General features: G+C 33.8%; 1 protein-coding gene across 4 annotated transcripts in view; it reads left to right on the forward strand.

Annotated features, from left to right (window-relative positions):
• Positions 1 to 17590, forward strand: part of LOC141396711 (uncharacterized) — a 253927-nt gene that overhangs the window by 186039 nt on the left and 50298 nt on the right. For all 4 annotated transcript variants that reach the window (XM_073972348.1, XM_073972344.1, XM_073972345.1 and 1 more), the window contains one exon: positions 5446 to 5570. The gene's annotated coding sequence lies outside the window, so the exon portion shown is untranslated. The remainder of the gene's footprint in view (positions 1 to 5445; positions 5571 to 17590) is intronic.

Here is a 17590-nt window from a genome sequence, read left to right on the forward strand (position 1 = left end):
TCAGCATCCAAATATTCTACAAAAATGTTGCTCAGAAGATTTTAGGTACGGTTCTCTTTGACAACTAATCGATTCTGTCCCGCTTTCATTGTCATTTTTGACATTTATTCGGACTTGGTTCAGAATTAAACTATGTTTTGTTTTTCTGTATATTCGTTATTGGTTATGCATTGGTATGTAGACATTACCAATGGGTATTGCTTATGTAGACATCTGGGGTGCTTCTGAAATATTTACCACAAATAGCTCTTGTATTGATGAACATGTTAACAACAAATTTTCTTGGAGGATAGATCCGGTTATCTCAGTTTTTGAACCGGATATTCCGACATTAAAACCTATTTTTGAACCGGTTTTAAGTAACCGATTAAACTTATATGTATACCATTAAAAAGCTCATAGAGTTGTCAATCAAATTAAATTAATTCGCGTATGAAAACTTTACTAGTTGCAGTTCTAGAACAAAAAAACCGTTTTCTTAAACCGTTTTTAAGGAAAAATATCAGTACGCGCATATATGAAGATCAAAGGCTGGGGGGTAAAAAATTCTTTTCGGCGATGAATGTCGATGAAGGTAATATGATGAACCCGGAAGGACAGTTTTGCCATAGGTCAAACTTCTGAGTTATGGCATGATAAAATGTCGCTATGTTTTTGTCATGTAGGTCTGTATATTTTGTCAAGAAATAATTAATTTCGCTATAATTCAGAAGTTTGACCTATGGCAAAACTGTCCTTCCGGGTTCATCATATTACCTTCATCGACATTCATCGCCGAAAAGAATTTTTTACCCCCCAGCCTTTGATCTTCATATATGCGCGTACTGATATTTTTTATACCCTATACCACAATGTGGAAAAGGGTATTATAAGTTTGTTTTGGTAAAAATTCATGTAACACCGCGAAATATTCGTCGGAGACCCCCAATGTGGTATACCAATCTTCATATCTCGTCGAGATAAAGCGATTTTGAGATGTGTGTCCGTCCGTCCCTCCGTCCGTCCGTCCGTCCGTCTGTCCATTATAAATTGTAAACACGCTCCAGGCCGCAATTATGCACCGATCGTCACGAAATTTTGTATAGAAGTCGGGTTCAGATCAGAATAGATCCCTATTCTTATTGGTGATGATCGAAAAATATTTAGCGGGTGAAATGGACCAAAAACCTAATATTTATCCAATTTTCTAGCGGCTCTGTAGGCCTCAATAATAGTCCGATCAACGCGTAATTTTACATAAGGTAAGAGTATATCACAAAGGAGAAGCTTGCAATTTGAGATGGCGATCGGATAATATTTAGAGGGATAAATGGACCAAAACTTTTGTGTGAAAATTGTGAATATTTTTAATATACAGCTTATATTTTAATTCCTGGAAGTGACATTTCGGACAAGTGAGATATACTTGAAAGTGGAACGCTTGACCTTTCAATTGATGAAATTATGTTGGTGTGCATGATCAGATAGCAGAGTTACAGCCTATTATATTCCGTTATTTGTTTGTAGTGTAATAATAAATTCGCTAGAAGTCGCAATTATACATCAATAGTCACGAAATTTTGCACCGGGTAAGAGTATAGGTCGAAAAAGATGCCTACAATTTTGAATGATGATCTGATATTCTTTAGCGGGTGAAATGGACCATTACTTTTGTATGAAAACAAGTAAGAAAAGTCTATAGTCGGACGGAGCCGACCATGGGATACCCTATACCACTATCCCTGGACAATCACTCTCCACGGAACTTCTTTTCAATGATTGTGAAAATTTAATTATCAAATATCAGAGATGTAATGTATAATACTTATGACCTAGCATGACTAAGACATTTTTGTAGCAGTAAAGGAAATATAGTTCACACAAACTAAAATGTAATGAAACCCACTTATGTAGTACTAATACTTCCGTTGTTTAACCGCTACGTTATTGAAATTTTTACCAATTTCACACAAAAGTTTCAGTCCATTTAACCCGCTAAGTATTATCTGATTTTCACGTTGGTTTGTACGCTTCTTCTTCATCATAAACTCAAACTTTGTTTACAATTTTGCGGGTTATTATTTTGACCTACAGAGCCGCTATAAAATTGGTTAAAATTTTGTTTTTGGTCCATTTCATCCCCTGAATATTTCACGATCATCACCAAAAACTAATCATTTCTAATATGGTCTGAACCCAACCTCCTTAAAAAATTTGTTACAATCGGTCCGTAATTGCGGCCTTAAGCTTGCTTACAATTTTTAATGGACGGACACACACCGCTAAATCGCTTTATCTCGTCGATATATGAATTTTGGCATACCAAATAAGGGGTCTAGGACGAATATTTCGTGATGTAACATAAACTATTGGAGAGACAATATGTAGCATGGTATAAAAATGTGGTTCTCTACACAGAACCCATTATATATTAGGCAGTAGGCCCGTTATCTAGCAAACACTTTATTGCAATTTACATCAGAGGAAAAGTCAGTAGTTTTTTTCTATATGTAGGCTACTTTGCGAAATATATATGTCCTCAAGGAATTAAAATATCGACAAAAAATAAAATTTTTATATTTTTCATACAAAAGTAATGGTCCATTTCACCCGCTAAAGAATATCAGATCATCATTCAAAATTGTAGGCATCTTTTTCGACCTGCACTCTTACCCGGTGCAAAATTTCGTGACTTTTGATGTATAATTGCGACTTCTAGCGAGTTTATTATTACACTACAAACAAATAACGGGATATATTAGGCTGTAACTCTGTTATCTGATCATGCACACCAACATAATTGGCATCAATTGAAAGTTCAAGCGTTCCACTTTCAAGTATATCTCACTTGTCCGGAATGTCACTTCCAGGAATTAAGATATAAGCTGTATATTAAAATTTTTCACAATTTTCACACAAAAGTTTTGGTCCATTTAACCCTCTAAATATTATCCGATCGCCATCTCAAATTGCAAGCTTCCCCTTTGTAATATACTCTTACCTTATTTAAAATTACGCGTTTATCGGACTATTATTGAGACCTACAGAGCCGCTACAAAATTGGATAAATATTATGTTTTTGGTCCATTTCACCCGCTAAATATTTCACGATCATCACCAATAAGAATAGGGATCTATTCTGATCTGAACCCGACATCCATACAAAATTTCGTGACGATCGGTCCATAATTGCGGCCTGGAGCGTGTTTACAATTTATAATGGACAGACGGACGGACGGACGGACGGACGGGCGGACTGACGGACGGACACACATCTCAAAATCGCTTTATCTCGTCGAGATATGAAGAATGGTATACCACATTGGGGGTCTCCGACGAATATTTCGCGGTGTTACATGAATTTTTACCAAAACAAACTTATAATACCCTTTTCCACATTGTGGTATAGGGTATAAATATAAAAATTTTATTTTTGGTCGATATTTTAATTCCTTTAGGACATATATATTTCGCAAAGTAGCCTACATATGGAAAAAAACTACTGATCTTTCCTCTGATGTAAATTGCAATAAAGTGTTTGCTAGATAACGGCCTACTGCCTAATATATAATGGGTTCTGTGTAGAGAACCACTTTTTTATCCCATGCTACTTATTGTCTCTCCAAATGTTTATGTAACACCACGAAATATTCGTCCTAGACCCCTTATTCATATCTCGAAGAGATAAAGCGATTAAGCGATGTGTGTCCGTCCATTAAAAATTGTAAACAAGCTTAAGGCCGCAATTATGGACCGATTGTAACGAATTTTGTAAGGAGGTTGGGTTCGGGCCAGAATAGAAATTATTAGTTTTTGGTGATGATCGTGAAATGTTCAGGGGATGAAACGGACCAAAAACAAAATTTTAACCAATTTTGTAGCGGCTCTGTAGGTCAAAATAATAACCCGCAAAATTTTAAACAAAGTTTGGGTTTATGATGAAGAAGAACCGTACAAACCAACGTGAAGATCAGATAATACTTAGCGGGTTAAATGGACTGAAACTTTTGTGTGAAATTAGTAAAAATTTCAATAACGTGGCGGTTAAACAACGGAAGTTGTAGTACTACATAAGTGGGTTTCATTACATTTTAGTTTGTGTGAACTAAATTTTCCTTTCCTGCTACAAAAATGTAGATAACTTTTTGGTTTTGGTCATAAGTATTATACATTACATCTCTGATATTTAATAATTATATTTTCACAATCATTGAAAAGAAGTTCCGTGGAGAGCGATTGTCCAGGGATAGTGGTATAGGGTATCCCATGGTCGGCTCCGTCCGACTATAGACTTTTCTTACTTGTTTTTTTGTTCTAGAACTGCAAAAAGCAAAGTTTTCATAAGCGAATTAATTTAATTTGATTGACAACTCTATGAGCTTTTTAATGGTATACATATAAGTTTAATCGGTTACTTAAAACCGGTTCAAAAATAGGTTTTAATGTCGGAATATCCGGTTCAAAAACTGAGATAACCGGATCTATCCTCCAAGAAAATTTGTTGTTAACATGTTCATCAATACAAGAGCTATTTGTGGTAAATATTTCAGAAGCACCCCAGATGTCTACATAAGCAATACCCATTGGTAATGTCTACATACCAATGCATAACCAATAACGAATATACAGAAAAACAAAACATAGTTTAATTCTGAACCAAGTCCGAATAAATGTCAAAAATGACAATGAAAGCGGGACAGAATCGATTAGTTGTCAAAGAGAACCGTACGTAAAATCTTCTGAGCAACATTTTTGTAAAATATTTGGATGCTGAAAAATCGCATCTTGTGGTACTTTCACTACGGTTCAAGAAATAAAGGACGAAAAGGACATGGAAAGCATCGAGTTAGAAGAATGAAATGTTCTACAGAAAGATTCGCCAATCGATTTTACTGAAGACATGTCACCTCAAAACGATGCTACAACAACGCCAAACAGAGATATGGAGCTATTTTCCCAAGCATTATAGGGAAAAAATCAAATGGCGAAAATTTCCTTTTGGGTTCTTAGTATACTCATCAAGGGCTTTCATGTCCAAAAGAAATTTTCCACCCCCCAGACTTTGAGTTCCATTTTGTGTCACAGTGTAATAAATTAAATACCAAAAAAGCCAAAAAAGTATGAAAAGATAATAAATAGAGTATTATGAAATAAGAAATAAAATTTTCTTGTTGGTATCTTCTAAGCAGCCTAGAGCAGGAGAAAACGCGTTTTCCTGTTTTAAAGGGTTTTTACACTTCAAACACTATAACCTAACCATTTTTAACGGCTTTTAAATAAATATAGCTTATTCGAAAGATATTAGTCGCCCATTTGCCGTTATAAAATGAAAAATAGAACATCAGAACATCTGCAGAAAAGAGAGAAAAATATATCAAAATGAATGCAAGGGTTTTATTTTCACTTGAACATAAATTTTAAAGAAAATGTTTACCATGATATTTATTTTACTTTTTTTATTTTTAGGTATGGCCGTGAAGATGAAGATGTTATGGGTTTGTGTCCTTGCAATGAAGCTGTAATGTCGTTGTATCAGATGAAATTAAATTATGAAATTAATTAATAATGAAATTAAGAACCAGCCATTGCAGGTAACTTACCTTGATTTTTAAATTTATATATAACTAGCTGAACCTGGTGCGCTTTGCTGCCCCGACTACGATAAAATATAATGGAATGCATAATTATATTAACGTTTTTAATATTTTAACGAATAAATATAGGAGATATGAAGGCGTAATATACCTATTCAGGGTTGTTATGGAGCGTTTATGGTATTTTTGTATTTCATTGAGATTGAACATACATACGTAACAAAAACATGAAATCGACCGAAAATGTATATGGCAGCTATATTCCTATATGAACCGATCTCGATATAATTAGTCAAATTAATTTTTAGACCAAATCCCGTCTCATATTCCAAATTTCATTGAAATTGAACAGACATATCGTGTTTTATGCATAAAATACAGAAAATCAGCCGAAAATATATATGGGAGCTATATTCAAATCTGAACCGATTTCAATATAATTTATCCCATTTATTTCTAGAACGAATTCCGTCACGCTTTCCAAATTTCAGTGATATTGGACGTATACAGTGTGTCCAATTCTGAACCGGTCGCGATATAATTTGGCACATTTATTTTTGAAACAAATTCCGTCAGACATCCCAAATTTCAGCGACATTGGAAAATCGGCCGAAAATATATATAGGAGCAATATCCAAATATGAACCGATTTCGATATAATTTGGCACATTTATGTCTAGACCAAATCCCGTTACGCATTCCAAATTTCAGCGAAATTGGACAAATGTAGTGAGTTTGGTGCATAAAATACAGGACATCGGCCGAAAATATATACGGGAGCTATATTCAAATCTGAACCGATCTCGATATAATTTAGCACATTTATTTCTAGAACAAATCCCGTCAGACCCTCCAAAGTTTAGCGAAATTGGACATATATAGCGTGTTTGGTGCATCAAATGTGGAAAACCGGCCGAAAATATATATTCGAGCTATATCTAAATCTGAACCGATTTCCATATAATTCGGCACATTTATGTCTAGACCAAATTTCGTTCTTCTTCTTTATTTGCAAATCCGTTATCCGGATATAAACGATCATACAATAGAATTATAAATGTGTTAATATAAGTTCATATTTATATTATAATGATTATTCAGGCATAAACAGCTCTCTATTTCTTGCAGCCGAAATCACATATTTTTCAGCCAGTTCAGTTCTCTTCTACCTCTTCCTCTTTTTCCTTCTATTTTACCTTTTATAATGGTTTGCAGAAACTTATATTTGTCATTTCTCATGAGATGTCCTAGGTATGCAATCCCATTCTTCTTAGAACGTCCTGGTTTGATACATGGTCGGTCCAGGGTATCTTTAAAATCCTTCAATAGACCCATATTTCGAAGGATTCAAGCTTTTTCTCATCCGTAATTTTGATGGTCCACGTCTCAACTGCGTAGAGTAGTACAGACCATATATAGCATTTCACAAATCTGGCTTTTGTTGAGAGGCTTATGTCGTGGTTTGTTAATACTTGTTTATACTTGAAAAAGGCATCTCTGGCCATCTCTATACGTCGTTTAATTTCGTTTGACGAATCCCATTTTTAGTTTAATAATACCCCAAGATATGTAAAATTTGTGACTCGTTCAATATTATTATTTTTAATTTTTAGGGTGGTGTTATATTGATCGTTCTTCCTACTCACAACCATGTATTTGGTTTTTTTAATGTTTATTTTTAGGCCATACATTTCGCTCACACAAGTAACTTTGTCTATGAGCTTTTGTAGACCAGATATGCTGGCAGCTATTATTGCAGTGTCATCTGCATAGCGTATGTTGTTGCACCATGCACTTTTATTCCTATTCGTTCGCTTTCAATGGCTTCCTTAAATATTTTCTGGGAATAAATGTTGAACAGCAAAGGGGACAATATGCATCCCTGTCTCACTCCTCTTGAAATTTCAATTTCGTCTGTTGGTGCACTGTTTATCTCCATCCGAGCTTTTTGATTCCAATACAAGTTTTTTATGCATCTTATTTCTTTTTCCCCAACTCCAATGTCCTTCAATATTTTGATTAACTTGTCGTGCTGAACGGTGTCAAACGCCTTTTCGTAATCTATGAAGCAGAGGAAAGCATCTTTTTGGACATCTCTGCATTTCTGCACCAGTATCAGCATGGACAACAAAGCTTCTCTCGTCCCCATGCCTTCTTTGAACCCAAACTGTGAGTCTCCCATTGCTTTTTCACATGCAGGATATATTTTTGTGTGTATTATTCTAAGAAATATTTTTAGAATGTGGCACATAAGACTAATGAGCCTGTACTCACTGCATTTCTTTGCATTAGTCTTCTTTGGTATCGCTACAAAGGTCGATAGTAGCCAGTCATGTGGGTATTGACCAGTGTCATATACATAATTAAAAAGTTTTACTATTATTGGTATATTGCGTCCATCTACTAGTTTCAGCATTTCGGACGGGATTTGATCAGGTCCTGTCGATTTCTTGTCCTTTAGTGTTATAATTGCTTGTTCTACTTCAGACTCCGTTATTGGATTTCCAGCAATATCCATATTAACGTTTTATTTCTAGAACAAATTCCGTCAGATCCTCCGAATTTCAGCGAAATTGGACATATATAGCATGTTTGGTGCATCAAATGTGGAAAATCGGCCGAAAATATATATTGGAGCTATATCCAAATCTGAACCGATTTCGATATAATTCGGCATATTTATTTCTAGACCAAGTTCTGTAACACATTCCAAATTTCAGTGAATTTGGACATATATAGTGTGTTTGGTGCATCAAATACATGAAATCGGCAAAAAAATATATATAGGAGCTATATCCAAATCTGAACCGATTTCAAAATAAATTTGCACATATATTTCTAGGCCAATATCCATCACACATTCTAAATTTCATCTAAATTGGACATATATAGCGTGTTTGGTGCATAAAATAAGGAAATCGGCCGAAAATATATGTAGCTGGGAGCTATATCCAAATCTTAACCAAACTCGATATAATTTGGCACATTTATTTCTAAAACAAATTCCGCCACACATTCCAAATTTCATTGAAATTGGACATAAATAGCATGTTAAAATAAGGAAATCGGCCGAAAATATATGTATGTGGGAGCTACATATATCCAAATCTGAACCGATTTGAATAAAATTTAGTAAATTTATTTCTACACAAAATTCCATCACACATACAAAATTTGGAGATTGTATCTGTAACAGTTCTAAAGATATTTGCATACAAAATCTAAATTTTTTGGAGGTACCTCCGGTTTTGATGCTATATCTCCAGATCAACGCGAAATTTCAAAAAATGATATAGCCTATTTTCATTCCAGGCCATGTAGCAATGTATCCTAAACATTTCAGTGAGATCTGTTCAGCGGTTTTCGAGTCTATAAGGCACAAACAAATTTCAATTTTATATACACTCCACGTCAGTAGAATAGAACACCTACATTTTTGTTAATGTTAGCTTATTTATCCCAAAACGAATGAATCTGCGTTTTTAATCTTGAGGGGATTTAACGTCTATGATGTTACGTATCAAACACAGAAAAAAATATGTTTCTAGCTCTTCGCGAAATGATTTTCTGATCAATTTTCCGATCGTACTATAAAAAATAGGCATTTATTTTTGGTCATCAGGATAGAACAGTCACTTTATTTTCGCGAATTTTTGAGATATTAACGCCGAATTTTCTTTCAGTCAATAAAGCAAGGCTTTCTAATAATTTTTCACCAAAGAAGCCCTATAAATTATTTCGCGGACACCGAAATAACAGCGTTAAAGGGTTTAAATTGACAGATATTTGAAACATCTCGGAATATCAATAGAAGTCGCGCAGTTATGTCATATTTCTTCACAATAAGATAGAATATGACACAGACAACCTCGACGAATACAATCGAGTGCTTCGGATGCTGATAAGATGGAACATTTTGAAAATAATTATGAAAAACGTCGAAATTTCTTATAAAAACCTTGATGTTTTGTTCAATAAAATGATTTTTCCGCGAACAAGTCCGCCGTTTAAAGGTTTGGAAATATGCTCCAGATTTGGAGGAAGATAATCTGATACGAAAACAACCGTTATTTTAATGCACTGAGGGAAATTTTAGTACTTTGTAAAACAACATATGAAACCAAAAACCTCAATTTCTATGACTGTGTTTTCCCGCGAAAACGGGGCCTTTAGATTTGCGAGTTCAGTTAAAAAAACTATTAATTCTTAAAATCCGGTATAGAGAGCATAACCTGGTCCATTTATATTGGAGCATAACACTGTTGAGAACAGTCGCAGACACCGAAAAAAGAACACATATAAAACTCGAAGTCCAAAGGGTGTGTTCAATTTAAAAATGTGCTAAAATTTCCCTCAGTGTATTAAAATAACGGTTGTTTTCGTATCAGATTATCTTCCTCCAAATCTGCAGCATATTTCCAAACCTTTAAACTTAAACTTGTTCGCGGAAAAACCATTTTATTTAACAAAACATCAAGGTTTTTATAAGAAATTTCGACGTTTTTCATAATTATTTTCAAAATGTTCCATCTTATCAGCATCCGAAGCACTCGATTGTATCCGTCGAGGTTGTCTGTGTCATATTCTATTTTATTGTGAAGAAATATTACATAACTGCGCGACTTCTATTGATATTCCGAGATGTTTCAAATATCTGTCAATTTAAACCCTTTAACGCTGTTATTTCGGTGTCCGCGAAATAATTTATAGGGTTTCTTTGGTGAAAAATTATTAGAAAGCCTTGCTTTATCGACTGAAAGAAAAGACGGTGTTAATATCTCAAAAATTCGCGAAAATAAAGTGACTGTTCTATCCTGATGACCAAAAATAAATGCCTATTTTTTATAGTACGATCGGAAAATTGATCAGAAAATCATTTCGCGAAGAGCTAGAAACAAAATTTTTTCTGTGTTTGATACGTAACATCATAGACTTTAAATCCCCACAAGACTAAAAAACGCAGATTCATTCGTTTTGGGATAAATAAGCTAACATTAACAAAAATGTAGGTGTTCTATTCTACTGACGAGGAGTGTATATAGATAACATCTTAAACAGCTTATTATTTTATAACTTGCATCGGACTTCTTTTAAAATCCAAAAAAATTAACCAGAAACCTTAAGAACGCATTGCAAATATTTAGACCCTTTTTTATTAAAAACCACTCATTTTCGTTCAATTAAAATAACTGATTTCCGTAATGACCGTTGTAATGACAACACTGGACACTTACACACGGCCGAAAGTAATTTAATCTGACTGATGACACAAATAATATTTATATTTTATACCCTCCACCACACAACCGGAAAACAAACTTAATATACCCTAAGTTTGTTTTTCCGGTTGTAACGCATTGAAATAATCATTTGCGACGATAAAAGTATATATATTCTTGATCAGGATAAAATTCTGATTCGATATAGCTATGCCCGTCTGTCCGTCTGTTATAATCAATCTAGCGTCCTCGATATCTGAGCCAGAAAGCTATATTTTTGCACCCAAGAGTCTTTTTGCCATAAGCATGTTAAGTTCGAAGATTGGCTAGATCGGCCAATCTTTTGGTATAGCCAAAATATAACGGTAGTCAACATTTTCGGTATTTTGGGCGTTTTAGCTAAATTTTTTGGCCGTACTACTTGTAATTTAACATTTGATGTTCCTTGTGGTCACAAAATATCTTCACTACAAATCGTTAACATACGTCCACGTTTGGTATAGCCCCCATATAACGGTACCTCCCGATTTTCGGTATTATGAAGGTTTTTTTAAATTTTTTTGGCCGAACTACCTGAATTTCAACATTTAAGGTTCCCAGTGGGCACAAACTCCACTAAAAATTTTTAACATACTCTTATGCCCATGTTTTGTAAGCCTCCATATAACGGTACCTCCCGATTTTCGATATTTTGAGGATTTTCGCTACCTTTTTGAAAGAAGTACATGTAATTTGACGGTTGAGGCTCCCAGTTGTTACAAAACCTCTCCACCAAAAGTTTTTGACATAGGTCCTTGTTTTGTTATAGCCCCCATGTAACGGTACCTCCCGATTATCGGTGTTTTGAGGGTTTTAGCAAAATTTTTTTGACCGAGCTACCTGAAATTTTACATTTGATGTGTTTTGAGGGTTTTAGCAAAATTTTTTGACCGAGTTACCTGTAACTTGACGTTTGGGGTTCCCTGATCACCACCAAAAATTGTCAACATAGATCCTTTTTTTGTATAGCCCCCATATAACGGTACCTCCCTATTATTGGTATTTTGAGGATTTTAGCAAACTTTTTGATAGAAATATAATCTCGATAATCCGGACACCACATGTTTCGGCGGTGTCCGGATTATCGAATTGTCCGGATTACTGCGTAGTAACAAAAACTTATAATTTTGTAAGCTTAAATCATTATTAAGGGACGTTTAATAGATAATAATTTGATATATAAGGTGAACGAATTCTTATTAAGCAAATGTGACGGGTTGAGACCATTTTAAAACTGGGAGCAGCTTTCCTGGCTACCAAATTATTTCCTCTTTTCCTCCAGAGTAATTTAGGTGACATATCGTGAGTATGTTTGTCGTCTAAAACTTCTCTACAAGTAATGTTTACGAGTATTTATTCATAGTTTTTGTCGATAATAAAAATTCATAGCCGATTTACAAACATTATTGAAATTTTCACTTTTTATTAAAAAACAATACATAATGCTCAACTCCACCCACTGTCAAAATCTCCATTATTTTGTCTACTCTTTCGTCACAAAGTACCGGTACACCAATCTTCATGTCTTCAGAGTTACTAGAAATATCAACAGGTTTTGTTTTTACTGAAAAATAAGAAATTTTGAGCTAATGCTCTTTTGTTGAAAAGTTACGATATAACCATTTCCCTTGTCCATGGGACATGAGCTTCTTAAGACTCACGATAAAACTTCAGAATTCAAGTGCACTCCTCTCATTATGGTGAATATATTTTAGCCGATGAAAACACGCAAGACCGATTTTTCAGGGAACTATGCTACCCATCACAGGTTTTAAATACTGTTACTTCATTTGACAAATTCAGATAGTTCCATATCGACATATTCCTGACTGTATAACTGATTTAACTATGGCTAGCCCAAAAGAAATTTGGACCTAAAACTCTGAAAAACTTAATTTTTCTTATTTATATACGATTGCTATTGATAAGAATGAAAAATTCAATGAAATAAATAAAAATATAATGTTCAAAATAGAGAAAATATACTGATGTCCGGATTGTCGAGGTCAGAAAAATATTGGATGTCCGGATTACCGAGTATACAATGTAAAAAATTTTAGTGTCCGGATTACCGCGTTGCACATTAGGCCCAATGACAGGTTTTTGAGGCAACAAGTCACTGAAAGCAGCTGGACCTTTTAAATTTCGTTCCAATATTTTTAATGAGCATAAAAACGCATCTGCAAAATTTGGTGGGAATCGGTTCAGATATAGATATAGTTTTCACATATATGTTTCATCCGATTTTATTCGATTTTATATTTAAGCCGCGCAAATGACACAATTTGCATCCGATCGCTTTAAAATTTGATTTGGTAAGTTCTGTTCAATATGGTTCTAATCTGGAAAATATGGTTCTAATCGGTTCAGATATATATATATATATATATATATATATATATATATATATATATATATACAAAAAAATCTTCAGGTCTGCCATGATGTTCGAAATAGAACTTCTCGGAAATGCGTGGACCGATTTGGCTAAAATTTCATTTGTAGATTCGTTAGGTTTGAAAATATATTGGAAGGGAGTTTTTATAACGAAAAATGTAGGGGACGGGGGACCACCCCCACAATGGGTGATAGCCAAACGCGAAATCTCTGAGATTATTAGAAGTATTGGAACTCAATACAAGAGTAATTCTGATATCTATCATTAATGGATGTTTTTGAAGTAGAATACAGCGATCGTGTCCGATTTTTTTAAAGCTTTATAATTACAGGTTAAGATTTTTAAATTTAGTAGGTGTATATAGTCCCAGTTACTAAATTTAGAGAGCTTGAAGATAAAAGATTTCAATGATTGGTACAACTCGATAAAAATTACTATCAAATTTGGCGGATTGTGTCATATGAACAAGTCCCACTCCCAGCCTAGACCAATAATTAAAAATATCGAAATTTTTAAGTGCCACGCTATCTGTAAGTATTTATCTATAAGTGTTGGGATCCATACGGACATGCAATTTTCTACACATATAGTACTAACTATTACCTTCTATCACACATATGGTAACATGGGGCGGCTGTGCCACTGGGGCGGCTTGGCCAACCGTGATTATCGGGAAAACTATTACTTATTTTTAAACATCATTAATCGACGAATTATGTATTTATCGATAATCTTTCACCTTCCGAACTTTGACAGTTTTATTTTAACAGTGAATAAAAAATCACGTTGTGGAGTGTATTTTATAACTCTGTGAAAAATTTTTACCGCAAGTACATTCTGCGATATAGTGTTTTACCTTTCAAAATATCAAAAAGATTTATTAAACTATTAAAAGATCATTTCTTGTGAACAAGAATATAAAGTGTTTGTGTAAAAATAAATAAAGATGACCAATTTGTTTTAAATTTATTAAAATTATTGCCCATGGGGCGCCTTTGCCACCATATACATGGGGCAGCTTTGCCAGCTTTTTTACTGCTCAAAATTCTGTAACTTTTGAACAAATTGACATATTTTAGTAATTCTTTGTCTGGTTACATCATGAAAAGTGTTTACATGAAATGACCGCCAATAATGGTCTGTATGTTTTTCGGTAATTTAAAGTCTATATTCAAATTTTAATTTTTTGTTTAGCATTATTATGAGGGATTTTTAATTAAGGCTTTATAATTTTTCTAAAATGGGAATGTTACATAGAAGCATGGTGGAAATTGTTGTCGACTGCATTCTTAATTTTTGCGCGATTCGCTATCTGTGGACCAGAATCGGAGAAAAAAGTATAAAAATCGAATATTTTCAAAAGTTTTTCGTTATTTTCGCCATTAAGGTGCGTCCATAGACATTTCTTATATTCTATAAAGTTTTTAAGTGATATTTTTGCTACATTAATGTGATTAATTATTTTCATGAATTTTCAATGATTTAATATCTACAGAGCAGAAATCGAGAAAAGAGGATAAAAATCGCAATTTTATTGATATTTTGGCCATTAAGAACCATTTCTACAGAGTTCGCATGTTCTACAAATTTGTTTATGTAGATCTAAGGTAAATTTTTTTTGATGGTTGTTTGCTACAATTCTGATCGGTTTGATATCTGTAGCTTAAAATCCGAGAAAAAATTATAAGAGAAATTTGACCTTGACGATTTTGACCTTCAAGATGGGGTTGAATGGATTTTATGTGTTCACAATTATTATTCTTTAAGAGCTACAGCTTTGCTTCCATAAATAAACTCAAATTCTTAGCGGTTTAGAAGTTTTGAGCCTTATAATATGATCTCTTTTGACATCAATGCCTCAGGTCTTTGGGGGCCCATAACCGCGAAAGTGGATAGAAGCATGATAGGGAAAAACGACGGGACACGTGTCTTCTTATTTTTGGTCTTCTATAACGCTGCGGTGTCAGAATATGGTTCATAAACCATGACTCAAAAAAATTACACAAAGAGTTTTTAACCAATTCTTGTTTTTAAGATTAATTTTTATCAACGTGTTCTATCCAGGGTTTCGGAGTCGGAGTCTACGAGTCGGAGTCGAGCAATTTTGCTGGAGTCGGAGTCTGAGTCGAGAAAAATAACTGGACTCCGACTCCGGGCAATTTTTTTCTACGTTATAGAAATATAACATTAAATTCGGCAATCCAATTTTCTTCAAAAAACATTATTTATTTGAAAAGAAATCTATAAGAAAACATATAAGCGAACGGTAGTTAGAGGACGATTCACAGGATATTTACTATCCTATTTTGATTACAAAATGCGTGTGGAAAATATTTTTGATCCAATTGATCCTTAAATTTTTTGCAAGCAAAAGTAAAGACCTACTGGTCTTCTCACATAGGTCTACTGGTATTTTCATCTTGTCTTTTGTGAGAAATCATCCTTGTCTTCTATTAAAAGACCTGTTGGACTCCGTCGAAAGACATTGTGATATCTTCGGATATCCTACTGATTACACTGTAACACCAAATGGAAGTCACGGTCTAGGGGGTGACAAATTCCCTTTGGGAATGAAAGCCAATATTGAGTATATTAAGTAACCCAAAGGATCCCATAGCTGATATTTCTGAGGACTGAAAAAATGCTTTATAGCTTTGTTTGAAGATATGGTTTCATCACTTTGAGATGACATGTTTTCAGTTTAATAGAATGAGGAATCTTTTTGTAGAATATTTTGACCTTATAGCTCAGTTCCTTCCATGTCCATTTTGTTTTTTAACTGAAAAAGAAAAACAAGACAAGATTTTCTACATGAAGAAATTCTACAAAAATGTTCCTCCGAGAATTTTAAGTAAGTTCCAAAAATCCATATTGGCACGTTTTCATTGTCCTTTCTCAAAAAATCCGTATGTTTATGTATTTCGGTACATTTCGTAAAGTTATTACCTATGTATGAAATACGGATGGTTACTAGATTATGATTTTTTAACAACTTGATATTCCTTATCCTACTTTGAAGAGCTTTTACAATTAGATAAAATCTTTATTATAAGATGATTGAATAAAAATCTAGTAAGGACATCAAAATCTAAAATCTCGTCGATCGAGATTATTTTTCAAATTTTTGCTTGCTTTATGATCAAAAACGTCAGTTTTTTAAACCAAAAATGTAAATGTTGACTTTTTTGTCCACCATTTTTGTAAAATCTAAAACTTGTTACAAAATGGATGGTACTAGATTTGTATGTCCTTGATAAGCCCACAAAATATATGACAAACGGTTTATTAATTTTCGAGCACCACAAAACGCTTTTAGAAAAACAAGTTTTTGTAGACGGCGATTTTCAAAAAACATAGAAGCTCTGTAAAATTTTGGCTTACATCCATTTTAAAACCTGGTCATGAATTGCTTATCATGTTGGCGGCATTCAGTTTTTAGATTTGTATTGGCCCTCATTTTCAAATATTTTGAAGGTGTAAACATTATCGCACGGGGAAAAGTTCCTTCCAGAATATACTCGGGAAAAAAGTAAATCTGACAAAAACTTTCTAAGTTGTATTTTGTTGATATTTTTCAATATAGTTTCAGTAGATATAATATAAATATGAATGTTACTTCATATTTATGTTCTGTGGGTGAGAATTAATGAATATTCTACAGAATATGTTAGGAATAAAAATAGGTAAAAAAACTTTTTAAGTTAAACGGTTTTATGTTAAACATTTATGTTAAACATACATTGCAATGTTTAAGATAAATGTACTAAAAACCAAAAAATAATAAAATAGATACAGTCGTGGGAATTATAAACCTATGCATAGACTAGACTAAAATAAAACCGTGGGGCACGTCAATTTTCTACAAATTATCGACTTAATGTGCGATAGAAGAATCGTTTAATTCGTCGTTAGGCAGTTGGCCCGCAGACGGTGAGGAAATTACTTACTATTTTCTTGCTCATGGAAATTCCAATAGTTATACACTCCATGTAAATAAAAGAGATGTTTCAACTAGTTTATCGTTGGACATTCACACTGCTGGCTGGGGAGGAATCGTTTCACTGCTCGTAGTTTGTCTTTAATCGCTCACCACTATGAAACCCTAAAACTCGCTTATAATCGAGCTTGCTAGCTTGTTTCCACATTCTAGCCCTACTTATCACTCGTCCATCGTTGTCGGTTGAACAACTGCCTAATTATAGTGTAACATTACAAAACAAACATTTTAATCAACGGTTGTAGACAATTGGCGTGCCCCACGGTTTTATTTTAGTCTAGTCTATGCATATGTTTATAATTCCCACGACTGTATCTATTTTATTATTTTTTGGTTTTTAGTACATTTATCTTAAACATTGCAA

This window comes from Musca autumnalis, unplaced genomic scaffold (genome assembly GCF_047663935.1).
Source record: "Musca autumnalis isolate F117 unplaced genomic scaffold, ASM4766393v1 scaffold_3, whole genome shotgun sequence".
Lineage (NCBI taxonomy): Eukaryota > Metazoa > Arthropoda > Insecta > Diptera > Muscidae > Musca > Musca autumnalis.